Below are 18,299 nucleotides of genomic sequence, written 5' to 3'. Positions count from 1 at the left end.
TAATCTCTTCCAGCCATATTGCCAGAGAAAATGGGTCTGATTTAACTTAACTCCTCATCCCCACTTGTGAGAAAGTGTACTCCGTGGACCCCAAAAATTGCTGACGTTTATAAATGATCACTTGGTTTTACACATTTAACGGACTATTTATAAATTAAAATATAAATTGCGTGTTATGATCTTAAAGCACCATACATATCCAATACTAACTTTATTTTAGTTCCGCTAGTTTCAACTAATTTTCTGTTTAACCTCCCACTGATAACTTTTCTCATTGCTGCCCCCAAACACCTGGCAAGAAGCTACTTAAAAGGAGGAAGAGTTTGCCCGCACTCTGCAGGTTATAGTAGGAAGGGCAAGCGGCAGCAGAGCCGTGGCGGTGGAAACACAAGTTGCTTCCTCACAGTTTGATGGATCGAATGGAAAGAGTGGAGAATCACATTTCTCTGCTGTCCTCCTATTTCCCTTCCTGTTCAATTTCCCGGCCTACAGGACAGTGCCAGCTACACTCAGGATGAGTTTCCCACTCAGCTAATCCTCTCTGGGAAAGCCCTCGCAGGCATACCCAAAGGGCCGCCTCATTAATGCTGGAGGTGTTTCTTGATCCAATTAAGTGGGCAATCAAAATTAACTATCACAAACTTTAAGCATGCAGGAAGCGTAAATTGGACATGGTAATCTCTGGCTCTGCCTCTGTTGGGGTGCCTGTGTGAGCCCCAAAAGGAGGTGAAAGGATTAGTGTGCTTGCTTGGCTCCCTCTTTCTCTCTCTCTCCCCTATTACCCTCCCCCATCCTCCAATAATTTCTTGTTGTTATAATAAAAGCGTCTTCTGCCAAAAGACCGCGGTACACCTGCCATCTGTGTCCCCTGACATCCCATCTCTGTCTCCCCACCTCCTCCATGCATGCAGCCCTCCCCACCTCGATTTTACGATCATTGTCGCTATTCTCCCTTAACTTTGTTTTTTGTTTGTTTGTTTGTTTGTTTGTTTCCACTAGACTCCACTGCCTTGTGTGGTTGGCCCTCTCTCACCTTCCAGGACTATTAAATGGAACATGTTCCTTTGCTGTCTGCCCCAGGAAACATCCACTTCTTTATGTATCTATGTATCATCTATGTATCTATGTGTGTATGTGTGTATGTATCTATCTACCCACCTACCAACACATAGGGGTACACACACACACACATCTATCTATCATCTATCTATCTATCTATCATCTATCATCTATCTATCATCTATCATCTATCTATCATCTATCTATCATCTATCTATCATCTATCTATCTACCTATTAATCATCCATATAGTAGCACATCTATCCTACTGGCCTGTTTCATTCCTTCTCTGTTTCCTTTCATCTAGACTAGGTCACTTTACTATTTTCTTTCAGCCTTCTTCTCTCCTGTAGTTTATTCCTTGCTGAATCTTGATTTGCAGGGCCCATGACAAGCATAAATAAATACTCATGAATTATTAATAAAATAACCAAGAGAGAGAAACTACCATGGAGCTGGTGGTTTTCCACTGTTCATGGCAGGCTATTTGTGCTCTTGCAATTGGCTATGTTTTTCTATGGGGACTTACAGTCCTCTCCCTTATACTGTGACAACAGCCGGCATGCTGGCCTCTATGGGACATCGAGCAGCAAGCCATCTGCCACCACCAGCTCCTACTGGAGGCCTCTCCCACCCAGTGTGGATTCTTCTAGCAGGCTCGGATTCTTAGCATGTTCTTCTACCTGGTCTTAGAGTTTCCAATTAATTTTAACAGTCTTTGAATTCAAATCATTTTCAGAGAGCAGAAGATAGACTTCTTATACTCACAGTTTATTTTCACAGTTGGCTGAGTTCAGGCTCTGGCACTCCTGTCGTCTCTCCTTCATGGTTTTGCAGTCTGCTCACGGCTCGTATTCTACTGGGAAGTTCTTTTTTTTTCACTCCATGTACTCTGTTAAGATGGAGAATTTCAACATGGAAAACAAAGTCATGTTGCTAAATAAATGTACCCACTAACCACTTAATGAATGTCACATCCAAATGAAAGGTTCCAAAATGTAACCATAACAATACAGATTCTACGTGTAGATAATAATAAGATCCTGGTTATACTGGAGTTGTCTTTCTTATGAGCCAAAAGTCTCCATTTAACTGCAAAGTTTCTATTACCGTCTTCAACTATTTCTTGGATTAGATACTGTGGTACTAAGTAATCCCTCTGGAAACAAAGTAATGTCTTTCTTCCTTCAGTTGCTTTTAGTTACTGTGTTTTATTACAGCAACAGAAAAGTACCTGATACAGGGAGAAATAAATTTAGCAGTTTTCGCTTTGGCATCTGGAAAGTCCCTAACTCCCAACCCCATCCCCACCCCAACACTTACCTGACTCCCCAGACTGTGACTCATTTTAACCTGAAGTTTCTGGGATTTGCTACCAAAAATTGCATAAGTAAAGACAAAGGGGGTAAACAGTAAAGGAGTGTACTCTGTGCTCTGTGAGTGAAAAGGACCAAACCAGGGCAGCATCACAGGAGAAAGTTCTGTATTTGAAGAAAAGACTTCAGTACTCCTGTGTGCATGGAAGAACAGAAAGGAACTTCTCCACATGTAGAGGATTTTAGAAACAAAGGGTTTAATTATGCTGCATAGAAGGATGAGCAAAGAAGTGAGCAGTTTGAGGATAAAAGAAAGAAAGAAAGAAAGAAAGAAAGAAAGAAAGAAAGAAAGAAAGAAAGAAAGAAAGAATTAAATATATAAGGATGAGCGAGGCATAAGAGCCTCGTGCCAAGGGAGGGTCCTTAAGAAGAGGAAAAACAAGTATCTAATTTTCAGAAACGGCAGGTGAATGTTTGAGACATTAAATTGAAATTGATTTCTCCATAGTATTATATTTTTAATTATCCACGATTACTTCAGTCCTCGGAAAATCCTGCCATTCAAAACACTATTAGTATAGTTATCCTTAATAAAGGGGGGAATCAGAAGAGCGGGCATGGTGGGGCACACCTATAATCCAGGACTTGGGAGGCTGAAGAATTGCAGAGAAGGTTCAGCCGGTCTGGGCTACATAGCAAGACTCCATCTCAAAATGAAAAAGACAGAACTGAAGTCAGCATCACCAGAGTGACAGCAGAAAGGCCAGGACACCAGGAACAAGGGGACTCACAGAGCAACCAATCCACGGAGAGAGATCAGAGCCTGAAATCCCCAGGATCACAGTGCCATTTCAGAACTTGGAGATAGATGCCATGAACTGAGTGTCTGTGTACATTCATCTGCTGACGGCCTTCTCCCCCAGTGTGGTGATATCTGAAAGTGGAGCTTTGATGCTTCTGGATGGAACTGAAGTCCTTAAAAGGAGAGACCCAAGGGACTGGAGAAAAGGCTCTGTGAGCAGATAAGAAAGTCTTTCAAGCAAACATGAAGACTTGAACTTAAATCCCAGCACCCGAATAAACACTGACGTGTGTACCTGAAATGCTAATGCTGCAGGTAAGAAACAGAGGCATTGTGGAGGCTAGACTCAGGTTCAGTGAGAGACCCTGAGTCAAGAAAAATAAGCATGAATGGCTTCCATGAAAATAGACTCGTGTACCTGCACATACTCTGAATATACTATATACACAAAAAAATACACACAGATGCATAAATGTACTATACACACAAAAAATAAAATCAACCACACGTGCATGCTCGCATGCACGCGCATGCGCACACACACACACAAATAATACAAGAAAATTTTTGAGAGAGATCATTCTAGGAGACAATCTGAGGGGCAAGCAGAGGGCTGTAAGCCAGGAAGAAGCCTTCAGTAGAAACGGTCATGCTGGAAACCTGAACCGGGAGTTCAGGTCTCTGGAAACTTGAGGATCTCCTACTTGTTTATAATACTTGTGACGGTAGCTTGAAATAGCTAGGACAGTGGCTTGGCCCATGGCAGCCATGTATACTTGTTTTAACATGAAAGAAGGGGGCTTGGAATGACAGAGCAACTTTGTGGTAGATCATGGACCTAGAATGAGGCTGTGTTTGCCTTCCATCTTTAGCACCAGGAAAGGAAGTAAATGAAAGTGTTTATCATCAAAGTCTAGGTGACTGTAGAGTACCCATTTGGGAGACTTGTGAATTATAACAGCCCCATGGATTTTATTTGGAAGCTTTTGTAACTAATGTTGGTCGCAGGTGGCTATACTCACTGGGTAATGACTTATTTGGTGTTGTTAAGATGGGCCACCGAATCCTTGCTGTTTAAAATGATCTACTTACAATTTTTTACATTGTTTCCTTATTTTTATATATTCATGTGTGTGTATGCATGTGCACAGAGAGGCCAGAGACTGGAAGTCAGGAGTCATCTTCCCTGTCCTTTCATCTTCTTCTCTGAAGCAGAGTCTCTTCCTCACTTGGTTACTCTTACAGCCAGTTTGCTCTGGCAACTTGTCTCTGCCTTTCTACGATGGAATAACCTGGGTTTTGGAGGATCCAGATTCTGGATGTCACACTTGCACAGAAAGCACTTGAATGCTGAGCAACCTCTCAGCCGTGCTTATACTTCCTGAGTATTAGAAATTACCAATATATTTGGGCTGTATGGAGAGACATAGGGTCTTTTCACACTCATATCAAATCTGTTTAAACACATTCTACTACCTCTTGGAAACTAACTGTTTTATTTGAAATTTTTAAAAAGAGAATTAAAAAGGGGGAGGGGGACAGGAAGCCAAGAGACACAATCTTGTCCAAGGCTGGGGGATGTCTTCAGTACCCCGCAAATAGTGTGGTTGCCTGGATACTGGAAGCTGTGAAGGAGGGTGAGGGAAGGTGAGGGAGGGTGAGAGAGGCTGAGGGAGGGTGAGGGAGGGTGAGGGAGGATACTGTAGAGGTATGGGAAAGGATTGAGGATTGTGCCTGTGGTATTTCCTCAACACCACACAAACACACACATACATACACACACACACACACACACACACACACACACACACACATTGTTCCTCCTAACTCTCTAGTCCTCCAAAATAGTCTTTAGCTGCCCTTTTACCAGCTGCTGTATGTTCCAACAAGCAGAGAAGCGCTACATTCACAGCATAGGAAAAGTCTGCGAATCGGTCGGTCATCAGCTGGTTGGCCCTTACATGCCTCTGATCCCACCATCTGACTCCAGCTTTCTTGCATGTTGACTCTGGTCTGCTTCTGTTATGGACCATCTATCTGTATGTAGTCGAGGTTTGAGTCATTATGCAGAGAGACTTTGAGACTCATCCAAGGAGAAGGTCACATGGCCTCCTTCCATTCCCCACATTGGCCAGTTGCCTTGTGTGAAGCCTGTGGGATCAGAAAAGCAACCATCTACACCCTCCAGAGCAGCGTTTTCAAGCACCAGCGGTAAGTCTGAATCAGTATGTTGAAGCTTAGTGACAGTTAACATCTTTGGTCTCTCCTGAACTGCATCCTCTCTGTGGAGGAAAGGGTGTGAACATTTTTAGCACGGTTGTAGAAACAGTCAACAGAATGGATGTGAGGAAGTGTAGAACACAGGCCAGGTACCCTGCTGCCCATTCCCATACGGCTCCACTGGAACTTGGATGTATTTGCCCAGTGCTGTTCATGGCTCATTCACAGGACAGCAGCAGAACCGAGGAGCTGTGACACAGGCGGCTGCCAGTAGGGGACTGCCTTGCCTTCCCTTCCTCATGCTAGGATTTTGTCAGGTTTGGACCTGTGCATGTCTCATGGAAGCTGTCCCAATCCCTGTGAGTTCATATGTGCATCAGTCCTGCTGTGTCTGGAAGACACTGGTTCCTTGGGGTCATTCTCCACCCCTGGCTCTTAGAATCCTTCTGCCTAAATCTCTGAGTTTCAAGGGGATGAGTTGGTTAAAGAGATCTCATTTAAGTCTGAGTACTTTGGTCTTTTACTTTCTGTACATTGTTTTTATTTAGAGATCTCTTTTCTAATTACTATATACTGTACAAAGCTGCTCTGATGAGGACTGAGTTATGCTCTGATCTATGGATATAGTAATATGTCAACAGGAGTCACTTTACTGCTGTTTCTTTAGCAGACAATAGTACTAGGTATTCCTCTAGGCCCTACAACCTACCTTGTCTCATGTTCTTGGCTACTTGAGCAGTGTCAGGTGTGGGTTCCATCTCATGGACTAGACCTTAAATTCATTTCTTTAAAAAGTCATTGGTTACTCCCATGACATCTGTGTCCCTGTTGCACCATTATATTTTGCAGGCAGATCTCTGTTGTGGGTTGTAGCATTTGTAACTGAGTTATATTAATGATTGCTTTTATTCCCTGGAAGCATACAAAGTACCTTCTGGCACCATGAACATTAGTCATTAGGGGTAAAGCTTCTAGATAGACACTAGCTTGATTTCTCCATGTTGAGTGACGTGTTGTGTCTTCAGCCATAGGGCTTCACCATTAGGTTATAGAGAGTAATCAATAGTCTTGGAAATATCTGGTAATGTTTGGAGTTGGGGGGATCTATGGGGCCCCTCTAATTAACAATTCCAAAAGATGTAACCCAGTCCTGGCGCTGGAGTTTTTGCTTGGTGGCAGAAGATATCTGGTTGATGAATTGATGCCTCTATTATACAGCGACTCTGCTTAAGTCCTTTTCATATGTGTGTATTTTAGGAAGGCTTTACAATGCTAGTTTTCCATATGGCTTTCCAAAGGGTTATTAATGTCAGTTATCTGTCTCCATATTCCCTTCCTTACCCAGCCCTCCAATACTCCTTTGTAATTCTCTTATTTTAGTTTTCCCCTTTATCTCTTCAAAACACTATCCTCTATTTATCCTTCTTTGTAAGATTCCCATCCCCTAATACCCAAGTCCCATTACAAATTACCTAAACTGTGTGGTTATTCATACCGCAATGCACGCATCTAAAGCATAAAAGAAATTACACAACATTTGTGACTTTGGATGTGATTACCTCACTCAGAGTGATCATTTCTAGCTTTATCCATTTACCTGAAGTATCACCATCCCAGATTTCAAGTTGTATTACAAATCTATAGTAATAAAAATGGCATGGCATTTATATAAGAATAAACATGTTGACCAATGAAACAAAATCGAAGATCCAGACATAATTCCACACACTTATAGACACCTAACTTTGGACAAAGAGGCTAAAAATACATACTGAAGAAGAGTCAATATCTTCATCTGGTTAAAACCAGATGGCTGAATGTAGAAGAATAGCTTCACATAACTAACTCCAAATGGATCAAGGACCCCAACATAAGATCAGATTACCTGAATCCAATAGAAGGGTCTGCACAGGTAGGGACTTTCTGATCAGAATACCTATAGCATAGGCACTAGAACTAATAACAAGTCACACCCCATGAAGCTGGAAAGCTTCTGTATAGCAGGGGACATCATCCTTTGAGCAAAGCAGCAGAGCAGAAGGGGATGGGGGAATGGGGGATGGGGGAGGAGCTGCTTGAGGGGGGACTGGAGGAGGGGTTTGATCGAGATGCAAAGTGAATAAATGAATAAATTAATGGAAAACCCAAAGCAAAACAAATGGAATGGAAAATATCTTTGTCAATTATACATCTGATATATGGTTAGTATCTAGACTATATAGAGAACTAAAATATGGAATATCAAGAAATTAATCCATTTTTTAAAATGAGGTATAAAACTAAATTGTTCTCAAAAAATAAAGCACAAATGGTTGAGAAATGCTTTTAAAAGCATTCAACATCTCCTTGGCCATGAGAGAAATGCAAAGTAAAACTACTCAAGATTTCATCTTATCCTGGGTAGGACAGTCAAGATCAATAAAACAAGTGACAGTACATGCTGCCAAGGATGCTGAGAAAAGGGAACACTTATCCATTGCTGGTAAGAGTGCCAGCTTATACAGACAGTATGGAAATCCGTGTGGTGGTTCCTCAGGAAGCTGAGAATAGACCTACCTCAAATTCCAGCTATATCACTATTGAGTGGTTACTCAAAAGACTTCGCATCTGACCACAGATGCAGATACATGCTCACTGTTGCTCTGTTCTAAACAATGGAGATGTCCATCAACCGATGAATGGATAGTGGAAATGTGATGTGTTTATACAGTAAAATATTATCCACATAGCAAGAAAAATGAAACTATGAAATTTTCAGCAAATGTAAGGATACTGATTTATTGAGCAGTGCAGTCGAGCAAAGGGTGTCTATCACATCTAACCAGGAAAGACATTTGGAACTCAGGCAATTTCGATGCTCAAATCTCGAAATCTTTTAAAAAGCAATCTAGCTCAGAGACCACACAAATGCTTTCTCATGTAAAGACAAATGTTTAAAAGCATCCTTTAAACCAATGTCATGTTAGAAAAAAGTTCAAAAACTCTTTATGTCAAATAATACTTAGAAGTGCCTCCATTTCTCACTTGTCTGATACCGTCTATAAACAACTTCTTTACCAAACAAAATCTCTGAAATATTCCTTGTAAACAAAAGGTCATGTTTATTAAAAATCTCTAATTTATTTATTTATTTATTCACTCATTCATTCATTTTTACATACACAACACCAATGGTGTGCACTTATAAAATGTGTACAATCGCACAAAACAGAAACATGCCTGGGCTATCTTGTGCACGAATTAAGTAAGGTTACAACAGATTTTTACCTCCCCACATGACAGAATTCTCTCCTCTTTTTTAGGCTGCTTCACCTGAAATTCTAATCACCCTTTCCATTTGTTGTTTTCTTTCCCCTCAACATAGGTTCTGCGTCTGGTTTTCCCTATGTTCTTTACTTCTCGCCTGTTTGTAAAGTCAACGTGAGGCCATAAGCGGGAATCAGTGAGGGAGCCCTTCATCTGTTGTTTTTATATTAGATGTTGCAGAAAATACAAGCCAGGCATCAACAATCTGCAACTGCCTCAAATGTGAAGAAACTGGTTTAAAAATAACTTTAGAACTTTGAGATTTACAAAACATTCTATACATAATTTATCCCACATACCGGACTTAACCAATTATAAACTATCGATTCTGACTTCACAGAATGTCCATTCTAGGGTCATGTGTTTTTCCAAGGTGCTGTGAAAATCCCCATGTCCCTCTCCTTGCTTTAGAAGCCTGTGTCTACTACACTTAAGAACCTCCTCTCAGCTGGTGCCAGTCATACCCACTGGCATCAGAAGTGGCAGAAACCACGTAGTGCCAACCTGCCAAGTTCTTACATGTTTTTTACCCCATCCATCCCCAAGAGGACCTCATTATTATCTGTTTTTATAACTATGGAGTGTGAGCTCAGATAGAGCAAGTGGCTGACTGGGAAGTTAACTGATTACAAAGTTTAGGTTCAAATCCATTGCTTCTAACTCTCAGATCAAGATCTTGTGAGCAGAACAAAGAGGATCAGAGTACAAACAGATCAGTGAGGTTGAGGTTAGCCACACGGGAAAACAAGTCTTAGAGTGAGTCCAGTCCTGGTATTTACATAGTTGAAGTTTCTGAAAAGTCAGGGTGCAGGATATACTCAAAGGTGCAAAGAAAGAGAAGGACTTTAACAATGTAAATACCAGGAAATGCAATGAAGCATAAGACCAAACGTATGACAGGGAACCAGCAATGTGTGAGAAGTTAAATCATAGTAAAAATGGCCAATCCTGAGAGTCATGGTTGGTTGGTTGGTTGGTTGGTTGGTTGGTTGGTTGCTTGCTTGCTTGCTTGCTTGCTTGCTTGCTTGCTTTGTTGTTTGGTTGGTTGCTTACTTACTTGTTTGCTTTGTTGGTTGCTTGGTTGGTTGGTTGCTTGCTTGCTTGCTTGTTTCCTTGCTTACTTTCGTGTTTAGTTGGTTCATTGAGTTTTTCTCATTGCTGTAACAAAACCACAACAACAAACAAGTTATGGAAAGAATGACTCATCTGGGCTCATGGTTCAAAGGGATACAATCCATCATGGTGAGGAAGGTAACCTGTGAGCATGATTTGACTGGTCATATTGCATCTGAAGCCAGAGGGCAAGAAGAGATGAATGCTGTTACTTAGCTTGGTTCCTCCTGTTATCCAGTCTGGGACCCCAGCTCAGGGGATGCTGCCAGCCACATTCAGGATGGATCATCCCTCCTCAGCTAAGCCATTGTGGAAACATCAGCATATACATTCCCAGGGGCATGTCTTCTGGGTGATTCCAAAGCCAGACAAGTTGACAATGGTTAATACCTATTAACCAGCTGAGGCCAAGTAAGTGAGAAGAGCATAGTGGTTAAGAGGTGGAAAGGATGGAAAAGTTGGTCCTCAGGAGGAAACAGTGGCAGTGGGACAATAGGTGAGGCAATTAAAAACCCAGAAGCTAACTCGTCCTACTTCACAGCCCTACATCCAATCAACTCCCCAGCTAATTACTTAGAGTGAGCTGCAATGTACTGAGTAAACCCAAACTCCCAGAATAAGATGGAGATGCATGTCATTACCCAAGGTGACTTGGATGAATTGTGACTCTATATATGACGTAACCCTAGCTGTGGAAATTCAACCAAGTCTTCATTCTTAAGAAAGAACAATATTTCCTGCAGAGCTGTGGACTTGTCACTTAACATATACCTATGTGATGCTTGGAAATATGTGGACATCACTGATGACTAAAATAATCTATGCTAATCCTAATTCTTATCTTAAGCTATCAGTGCATAGCTGTTAATGGAAAGGAAAGATGACAAGGGTAATCATAGCACTTAATAGCCAAGTGCACTGAGAAATACCCCCATGCTCGACCATGCTCTGTACATGACTACACGCTGGTGGGTACAGAAACATACCCTGGGCTTGTATGGCTTCCAACATAGTCCAGCAAGGCTCTGCTCCCACAACAGAAGAGGTCCTGAGGGAGGCAGCTCAGATGCAGATCCAGAGAGAACTGACTTGGCAGGGAATAGCTAGATGTTCACATGAAGTGCCCAGCGATATCTGCAAGTCCTCAAGGATGAGTGACACAAGCCATCTCTTTCTCCTTGAAACCATTCCCGTCACCCTGGCTTCCTGTTCTGCAAGGCTGCCCAGGCACAGGAGAGCAGCTTACAAACCAACAATGTTTTTGTGTTTGTGTCTTTGTGTTCCTTTCTTATTCCGTCATTGCTGCCTGATAAATGCTACAAAGTCAGAGCAGCGAGCAGGCAGAGAGTTCAGCAGAAGACAAGAGCCCTGCTGTATTCACTGTTCTCAGCCATGATTAGGACTCTGGGAGGCACTGTTACAGTTAAGGGAGGACATGGGTACCCAGTTCCATTTCAGTCCCATTTAGGTTTCGAATAGCTCATTGTGCCCCATCGCCAGGGAGCTGCAGGCACCACACAGATACAAATACAACAGTTAGGGATGTCCTGTTCTGTAGTAGTCTTGAATCTCTACACGTGGAACCCAAATGTATCTATAATGTGCATATAAGCATTTCTCTTTGTATATAATTGTTGACCTTGATGTTAATTCACTGGACCTAAATGTATCTCTGCTTTATTTCTGATCAATTTTTTTTTTGCAGGATTGCACATATGACCCACCATCACCACGCAGTAGTTTCTAATTTCACTCCATCAATATGGTTTCAACTTTTATAAAGGTAGAGCCCATTCTTGTGGTTTAATGTTATGGATAAGAAGATTCTTTCTTGGGCTGGTAAAAGAGCTCAGCAGGTAAAGGCATTTGCAGCCAAGCCTAATGTTTTATTTATCTCTGAAATGGGTGGCAGGAAGATAGCATGCTTTTGAAAGCCTTACATGAGCCAGGCCAGGTGGGATCACATGTGCAGTCCCAGCACTTGGGAGATAGAGGCAGAGGAATCAGGAGCTCAAAGCTAGCCTAGGCAGCACAAGACTGTCTCAAAAAAATGAAATGAAATGAAATGAAATGAAATGAAATGAAATGAAATGAAATGAAATGAAATGAAATGAAATGAAATGAAATAAACCTACAACTACAGTAATAGAAAACAGTAGAAGGAACTGTCAAGTCTTTTTTTTTTTTTTCTGCTAAGACAGATAAGACATGGCAGCTCCCTGGGTCTTCGATTTCTCATTTGTAAAAAAGAAGAGATGGAGTGTACACACCCCACCTGGCTCTACTGTTTGGGGAGTCTGTTTGCTAAAGCCACGCCCCTCAGATTACTGAAGTGTAAAGGTGCATGTTTCTCATAGTCCACAGATACTCTCCAGAAAAGGAGCACAGCTAGTTGCTTGGGGGAAACAACACGAGCCACAATTCTCTCGTCAGAACTTCCTTTTTGCAGAAACATTGCCATGTGTGTCTCTTGGGTGAACAATTTATTTCTGGAATTAGAATTGATTCCAGTGACATGAAGCATCCCTCCCAAGTGGTAAAACACAGATGTCTTCGTCACAGCTTCAGTGATACGCAGCTACGTTGGAAGCGGCTCTGTTGACCTGGTACTGACAAGGTGTCATTCCAAACAGCCAGATACGTTTCCAAAGCAACGAGAAACACCTCTGCTTTGTACACCACAGGTGCATTTCGTGGAACGAACGAACACACACACACACACACACATACCACATACAAACACACACACACAGATACACATAAGAAAATGGAAACAAATATACTAGGTAAATTTTTAAAACTCAAGGATGAAAACATGTTATGCCTCATATATTTTGAAGATATTTGAAAGAAAGTCAATTCTTTGGTTGAGGTTGCAGTTTTTATTTGAGATGAGATCTCATTTCGTAGCTCTGCCTGACCAGGTACTCATGACATAGGTCAGAATGGGCTCAGACATAGTGATCCTTCTGGCTCTGCCTCTCATCTGTTGGGATTGCAGGTATGTCCCACCATCGCCAGACAGTAGCCCATTCTTGTGGTTTGAATATCATGGATAAGAAGATTCTTTCTTGGGCCAGCAAGAGAGCTCAGCAGATATAGACACTTGATGACCCCACAGGAACACCAAGTTAGGCAACCATAACACATATGCAGAGTCCATGATTGTCACTTCAGTCTCTGTGAGCCCCTGTGAGTTCTGCTTAGTTGATTGTATGGGCAGTGTTCTCAGGGTGTCCTTGACCCCTCTGGCTCCTACAATCCTTTCTCCCCATCTTCTGTGAAGCTACCCTGACTCCACCTCGTGTTTGGCTGTCTCAGATCTCTTTATATCTAGGCCACCACTGGAAAGTGCTGTCCAGTCTGAGGGAGTGTATGAAAACCCCTCAGTTAATTCTTCCAGTAAATAGCCTCACAGATCTACCCAGAGGAGAGCCTCTTAGTTGATCCCAGATCCAGGTATGTTGACAATCAAGTTTAACCATAGCAACAGGGAAACTACAGTTTCTAGAAATACCTTTAATATATTAGAAATAACACTCTTAGAAATGTCAGACAAACTATTTGAGAAAGCAAATTTATATCCAAATAAACACAACTGTGCAGCCAAATATCATTTTTTTAAAATGGGGTTTCCCTGGGTTGTCTGTGGAGTTCATGATGGATTTTCTGTGCAGAGCTACACAGCAGCCCCTGGGAGCATCAGTCAATAGTCAGATCTTTCTCAATTTGCTTCTTGGCTGTAGGTATAAGGAAAAGCCCTTCCCTTTGGCAGGAATGAATAGAAGCAAATGGGATCCCTAAGATCCCACACCCTCCTTATTCCCAACCTTTCCACTGTTCCGGTGATGCCTGTAAAGTTGAGACCTCACAGGACTGACAATGGTTCCATAAAAGGATGGGAGTGAGAAAGCCCGGAGTGTGCACTGTTGACATGAGCATGGCCATGTCAAGGGACCAATGTCTCAGGCCCTTGGGAGTAGCAATGCCTTCCTCAGATCAGGCTCTGAATGATGGAAAAACCTTCTAATCCAGGTGCTGATGTTGACCAGTGACTGACTAGTGTGTGCAAACCCTGGCAACTGTAGCTTCTTCCTCCCAGAGGTTTCCAACCTGAGACCCCTTGCCTACAGAGAACGCCTACGGAGACTAGCTAACTCCTCCACTGTGCTGTACATAACAAACACACTGAGATTCCAGGTTGCTAAAGAGCTGTGTGCTCCATCTGAGTGCACGTGACCCCACCCAACCCTACCCTTTTTGCACACCTGTCTTCCTGTCTGTTATTTCCTTACTTCTCCTAGTCAAGTTTTCAAAACCAAGCTGTGTGGTGTGTGGCACAAAAGGAAGGGTGTATGTGTGGAAAACCAGGTCAGAACAAAACAAAACAATAACAAAAATAGTTCTCCAGCTTTCACACTTTTCTCCTGACAGTTACACACAAACCTGTGGCCTCCTACAGCCCATCTGACACAAAAGCAACATACAGCGAGGAGAAAGGAACAACGGAAACCTTTCTTCCAGGAAAGAGAGGGGAGCCTTAACCAGGTTTCTGACAGGGCCACATGTAGGTTACAGCCAAAAAAAAAAAAAAAAATCAAATCCTACAGGTCCTCATAAGAAAAGGCTGGTATTTTCTTAAACACTAAGTTGTCCACGTATTTAAACACTAGAAACATGCTTTTGCCAGAGAACAAAAGAAGGCCAGACAAAGGTAATGATCTCACTGGAAGAGAAGACTGTACCAAGGCTACAGTTGTGATAGGCTAAGACATTTTTATAGAATCTACCTAATGACGTCATCACAAGCCACAAGCTGACATGAGCTCACACAGAAGGCAGCATCTTTACCTCACGCACAGATGCTTAACATCTCACCAGCGCTTGTGAGCTGGAGAATAAAGCCTTTGTGCTCGCAACAAAAGGATCATACTGCTTCCTGCATACAACGCCCACTTCTGTGCAGCCAGACCCTTCAGCTCCAGAGCTTTTAACAAACCACTTGCCCACAGATGAAAAGGGACTCCACCATTCCATCACTGGGAAAGAATGTGATCCCAGCATTGTAAGGGTAGATAAAATAGTAACCCACATGTTATAAGCTATGCATCTTTTATCTGAGAGGACAATACATAAAGCATCTTTCATCCCCATGAATTCCCAAGCAGTTAGCAATTCATACGGGCACATGGAAAAATCATGTGACCCACCCTGACCAGCAGTCTGCTCTGAGATGTTATGGTACTTTGTCAAGAGTGCACACAAACCTTATTAGAAGACGGGAAGGACAGAAATTCTACACAAGGGACCTACATCTTAGAACAGAGGTGCTAGCAATCTGACTGAAATTCACTGTGAATCCAAGGTTTCGGTTGTTTGAGTTCCAAAGGAGGCTGCTTTTACCATTGCTCACATGAATAGGGGTACACACACCCCTTCAAATACATGGCTCCCATTTTTTCTCTCTGAGATTGGAATACCCTTCCTTTCATTCACTCTTTCTTTCTATCTTTGAAACAGGGTTCCACTATGCAATCCAGGCTACCCTCAATCTGTCCGTCTTCCTACCATAGCCACTAAGTGCTGACATGATAGCATGCATGGCCAATTTACATTTTTGGAGACAATCTTCTATCGCCTCATTCCTCCTTTGAAAAACCTTCTCGTTTTCACCTGTCTAGCGAGAAGCTCAAGTTTCCTAGCACTGGATGAACATCCTCCACCTCATAACCGCTGGTTGTGAAAGAGCCTCCAGGACCTATCTCTCCACCCCAAGCAGCTCTTCAAAAGCATTCACCCCCAGGCAGTGATCAAAAATTTTGATTGATGGGGCTGGAGGGATGGCCCAGTGGTAAAAGAACACTTGCTGCTCTTATGTTTATAAGAACCAGGCTTTGTTCTTAGCACCCACATGGTGACTCCCTCGTGTTCCAGGGAACCTGATACTCTCTTCAGGCCTCTATATACATCAGACATTTACATGGTGTGCAAATGTACATGCAAACAAAACCCTCACATAAAAATTAATAAGAACATAGTTAAAACATAATTTGATTCAAGTGGCTAATATCTTATGTGTTAGCCCTAAAAAGGAAGTATATAATATTTATCTATCCCACTCTAATATTGACTGTATTGAGTTATGGGGACATTACAAATTCATACTGCTCAAAGAGGTAAAGTCTTGCTGACTCCAGAGGAGTTATTCTCAGCTGAGAGAAGATTAGGATTCTAGTTTAAAAGGACTGGAGAGATGGCTCAGTGGTTAAGAGCACTGACTGCTCTTCCAGAGGTCCCAAGTTCAATTTCCAGCAACCACATGGTAGCTCACAACCATCTGTAATGGGGTCTGATGCCCTCTTCTGGTGTGTCTGAAGAGAGCAACAGTGTGTACTCACATACATAAAATAAATAAAGAAATCTTTTAAAAAGAGATTCAGGTTAAAGACAAAGGGACATATTTCTCACTCTTCAAATTTAGAATATATTAGTAGTATATGCAGAATAGGAGTGAGCTGTGACAACCCAAGTAAAGCCAATAGTGGATCCCTGTGAAGGTGTGTAAATGGGTTTAGTAGCCCATCGCCTCACAGGGTTCTATGAACTGTACCTGATGCCTAGATCCTCACTTCAGTTCTTAGAGCTGGTGTATTTGCAAGCACTCACCCCAGATGCTCTGCATGTGAACATCTGGGCTGGGGCCAGACAGTTTGCAGAGGTCACATCAAGATGCAACAGCACTGAGCCAACATCCATATCTTTCACCTTCCTTGATAAATATGGTAGTGCTCTTTTATAGAAATAGATCATCGCTGTTCATAGTTAGACCTTGGAGTTAGTGATAACCAAATAGGAAAAAAAAAATCACCTACTAACTTAATTTTTTCGAAACAGGGGTCTCACTAAAATCTTGGATGGCCTGCAACTTAACAAGTTCTGGAATGTAACAAATGAAGACCCATTGTATTTTAAGACTTTATACATTTTTATTTGATGGGCATGGATGTCTTGTCTGCATTTATGTATATGCACCACACACCTGCAGTGCCCAAGATAGCCAGAAGAGGGTGCCAGATCCCCCCCGGAACTGGAGTTACAGAGTCTTGTGAACTATCCTGTGGGTACTGGAAACCTATCGTTCATCCCCTGGAAGATCAGCAAGTGTTCTTAACCTCTGAGCCATCTCTCTCCTCACCTCACATCTTATTATCCCTACAGTAGTGTTTGCAGTTTTCCTAGGACATATTTTCAAATTCATACATGATGCTGAAATCCTGTAGAATATGTATCAAGGACATCATGTTTTAATCACTTACTAACTGTTAGCAAGTGATTGGCTTTAAAAAAGTGTCTTGAAAGTGTCCTTTCTCCAGTCATGTTCTCTGTCTGTATGACGAGTTCATGTATTTGGGGCTGATTGGTTGGCTGGGTTTGACATCTTTAAAGGGGTTTTGAACATGAACTCACCAGGGTTTCACTGTGACAGTGCACATCTGCAGGAAGCAAGCTGCCTCTGAGTCTCCATTTCCTGCAAGTGGTGACATCGTCGGCTCCGTAGGGGTCCTTATGCTGACACATCCAAATGCATATCTAGACTGATGACTGGTGCAGGACCTAGAGATGGCTAAAAGATGAGCATTTAGGACAGGACAGAGAAGGGAGAATTGTTTGCAGTCCCAGTTTCTGAATTCACTGAAGAGTTCAGGAGAGAGTAGGTGTTCAATAAATAGTTGGCAGATGGGTGTTGAAAGGACACCTATAAATCTTTCTTTCCTCACATTGAGTCAAACATATAAAGCCGAATGATAGCCCTTAGGCTAGGAAGGTTGTCGGGCATGCCCTCCCAAAGCCTTCCCCATTCCAGGTGGTGAGGAAGCCTCTTGGCTGCCTCTGCTTCAACCTCAAGGCCTCTTGTTCATCTTTTCTTCACCTCAGACAGATGCAGATCATATGGATATGCCCAGAGAGACTTGGGTGTGAAGAAGACCTGGATGGGAAAAGGCTGGTCAGTTCTCAATACTTACCCTTCCCTGAAACTACCTACCTCATTAAACAGTGTTGGAAGCTGCAGATGCTTAAATAGTACACCCATCTTAGTTCTGGTCTGGGGCTATGATAATACACAACCTGTTCTGTTATACATGGTAGCCCTGTGCTATGAGTATACCTTCAGCTCTCATGGTCATGGACAATGAAAGGCAGAACCCTACAAGTTGCAAATTGGCCAAAGCCTATTATGGCTCACAAAAGACAAGTCAGCAGTAGCTTAGAGTAAAGCAGAACTTGATACCCCTGATGTGATTTGGGATCAAGATTTGGGATTCGAGATCCTTCAGATACATTGCTTAGGAAAGGCAGATTCTAAACGAAAGCCGTGTGCAAGAGACCATGGTGACCCGTGGTCTGTGTAAAATAGAACTGCAGAGAAAACCAAGCCTTTACAGTCTCTGACAAGGTTGAAGGAAATGCTGTGAGCTGCGACT

Source organism: Grammomys surdaster, unplaced genomic scaffold (assembly GCF_004785775.1).
Source record: "Grammomys surdaster isolate TR1022 unplaced genomic scaffold, NIH_TR_1.0 137, whole genome shotgun sequence".
Taxonomy (NCBI): Eukaryota; Metazoa; Chordata; class Mammalia; order Rodentia; family Muridae; genus Grammomys; species Grammomys surdaster.
The sequence above is the reverse complement of the archived record's forward strand: the minus strand, read 5'-3'. Positions refer to the sequence as shown.